Here is a 3,297-nt window from a genome sequence, read left to right on the forward strand (position 1 = left end):
TCTGCTGTCAAATTGGCTGGGAAACCGATCTCCATAAAGAGTTATAGATTAACGACTGAGCAGATCAAGATGACACTTGGGAATGTGACTGAGTACCATTAGGAGATGCCATTGCCACTTCCGGTTGTAGAATCATGAATAGTACAGTCATAACTATAATCTTATAAGTCATTACATTTTATAGAGCGTATAGTACCAAATGTGAGGGGAAGGACTTTCTAGAACCAAACAGCTACCTAACAAAAAATTTGAAAAAAAAACGGTCTGTAACCAGCTCCCTTTAAAGCGAATTCTCGAGAGAAAAAGTTTTTTTCTTCGATTTCTTGCACAATTTTTAGACCTTTTTAGGTTTTCCAGCTATTTCTGATAATTTTTTTTTGACTTTTTCGAATTTTTTATCTGAAATTTGAAATGGTGGTTTTCGTGACGAAGATTACTGTAGAAAACTTTATTTTTTTGTAGTTTTTTCTGCAAACATAATGACGTTAAAATGAAGAAAAATACTCGAAAAAATCGCTAATAATTTTTCGGAGTTTTCAGTGGAATTTTAAAAGAGATTCGAAAACATTCCAGAAGTTTGCAGGTCTCGAGCGGAATTACGTTTGAATTCTCGGTCGAAATCTGTTTGTCAATTTTTCACCAACTTTCACGCGCTTTTGTGATGGGAGAGCGGAATTCCGAAATTCCGAAAATTTGAAATTTTGGACATTCCGAACATCCCTGGTCAGTAACATAAACGGTTCTTATACAGTTGTGCAAAATCAGTGAATCTGTAGGATCAAATAAATCGATTATAGTAGTGTTCCAATGTTCAAAAGACGTATATACTCATCCTCGAACACTTCACAACCATAATGTAGAGAATGCGTAAATCACTTGTCTCCTCTCATTTTTTGCCCCTGGCAAATGCTCAGAAAAGTGATAGATAGATAGAAACGGAGTTCAAAAGTAAACGCAAAGAGGAATAAGCAGTGAAAATTCAAACTGACGACGAAAGAAGGTACTTATTGCATAGTCAACCGTGGGATATCTACTGTCGGCTGAGGGTAAAAAAGAAAGAAAATGGGACACGCCCTGCTTCGTACGGCAATAAAACTGACCACCTTGAACATGGCAGAAAATAAGAGGGGGAGCGAAGCCATGTTTTACGACAATTTTCCGGATGCAGACAAGGTGAGCTTTAGAGTGGAGCTGTGGAGGCCGCCATAGCAGGAAACGCCGCCGTTTCTCGAAGAGATTTTAACGATCTCGTGTGCTGAATTCATTGACTTGGAAAGATCTCGCGTTGACCGTGTGGTGGACTTCGATGAACAATTGTCACATTTCATCAGATATGAATTTACTGTTTGCACTTTAAAGCCAAGCAAGGGACAGTAGAAAACTGAATTTATGCATGTATAAGCTAAATGTGTGGTCCGAAAAAAAGACCAGTAGCGTTTCTGGAAGAAACGCGAGAGATACAAGTCCATGAAGAGTTAGTTGTTGGGGGCACTGAACCCGAAAAAAACAGAAGGGACAGAAGAACCACACAAAATGGGCTTATGAGTTGGTCAACGGAAAATAACTCTTTCTGAATTGCATAACGAGAAAAGTAGTCGACTTTTTAACTCTATGGGAAAGTGACTCTGTGCAGAAAAAAAAGACGCACATCAGATTAGGAAGGAATAGGCGATAAGACGTATGGGTACCGGAAGCTCCTAAACTCGTCACGGAATAGATTCGATCAACCGGAATAAAAGAACAGAAAGAAAGAAAGAGAAAAACTCTAAATCGGCAGTTTGTCATAAATCAACAGTGCCAGTTAGATCAAAAAGATGGACTGGGGTAGAAAATAAGTCCTGGGCAATCTAGACGACTATACGGAATTCTGAGTGGAAAATTCTAAATTTATAATCAAAACTCGATGAAGAGTTCTCACGCTTTCTGGGTGGCAAAGGAGGGAAGGTGTTCGAAACCGAGGCTCAGAAATAATTCATGCTCTTCCGCCTCTTTTCCATCATTCCAGTTTACTACAATTTTACGATTTCCGTCGGCATCGTCTTCTCTTCTTTTTTCTTTTCAGATGAGTTAGTTGAGCTCTCTGATTAGATTCTTTTTGCGTGTTGTTGTGTTTCGAAGAATACGCCACACACGCTCTCGGAGCTCCGGGAGCCAACTTCCTGGGAACAAGAGGGGAAATAGTTCAGATGATAAATCGGCATCTTTGGTGCCATTTTAAAGCCGCGGAAATTCAATTTCGGAACTACACACACTCAACAAAAAGAGGAAGAAGAAAAACGAAAAAAGAAAGAAAAAGGTTTTGGTAGATGAACGCGTCGCTTGGAGAACGAAAGTCTCTAGGAATTGAATGACAGACAGAAAAAGGAAAAATAAGGAAAATGCGGGATTTGTTATTAATCGGTGCAGTCGAGAGTATAGATATCATCCCGAAGAGGGGACCCTCTTCAGTGTGAAGACACGCTAATTGCATTACGCTTTCTAAAGTGCTAGGCGGGAGTGTTACCTTCCAGCCGACTTCTCCTGATGGGGAGCTCATCTTGGACAAATGGAACGGATGTGTAGAGTACTTTTGCTAATCGGTGAGAGGTTCGAAACGAACATTTGAAATTATTTTAATTGTTTTATTTCCCAAGAACTAGTGGAACAAGAGCAAAAAGGGAGATGCTCAAACATTCAACTTAGTCGAAAATCAGCTTTATGAGAGAGGGAGAAAAAAGACGGATGAGGAATATAACGGATCCAGAAGAAAAACTACTGTGTGCTCATCCGGAAAATGTGACACCGACGAATAAAATAAAAAGAAGGCAATGTTTAGAAAAAGGAATCGAATAATATGTCCTTTCGGGATTGATACGAAGGTGAACTGGATGAATGAATACAAATGTGGCAAAAGAGAAGGAAGACGGAAAGGAGAGAAGCAAAGCAACAAATCTTCTTTTTTCTTACAAACTTTTGAATAATTTATGAAGAAATCTATTTCACAAAGGCGCCAAATACATGGGATTCTCGAGTATTCTTGTATAATCGGTGAAAAACTGAGAAGTATAACTATGTGATGAATAAACTTGACACGAAAAAAGAACGAGGAGCTGAGATAGAGAAGGATTTGCGTGGTAAAGTATCATCATCATGCAGATGAGTGTGGAGGAACGGCGTGAAACGCATCGCCCGGCTGCAGCAATACAGCTCTTCTTCATCCGCGGCACCCGCCAGATGTTCTCGAAAGAAAAAAACGAATATAATATTATATTAAACTTCATAACACGGATACCGTAAAACCTCTAATAGAACGACACC

The sequence above is a fragment of the Caenorhabditis briggsae genome, assembly GCF_000004555.2.
Source record: "Caenorhabditis briggsae complete genome, chrII, whole genome shotgun sequence".
NCBI classification, from domain to species: domain Eukaryota; kingdom Metazoa; phylum Nematoda; class Chromadorea; order Rhabditida; family Rhabditidae; genus Caenorhabditis; species Caenorhabditis briggsae.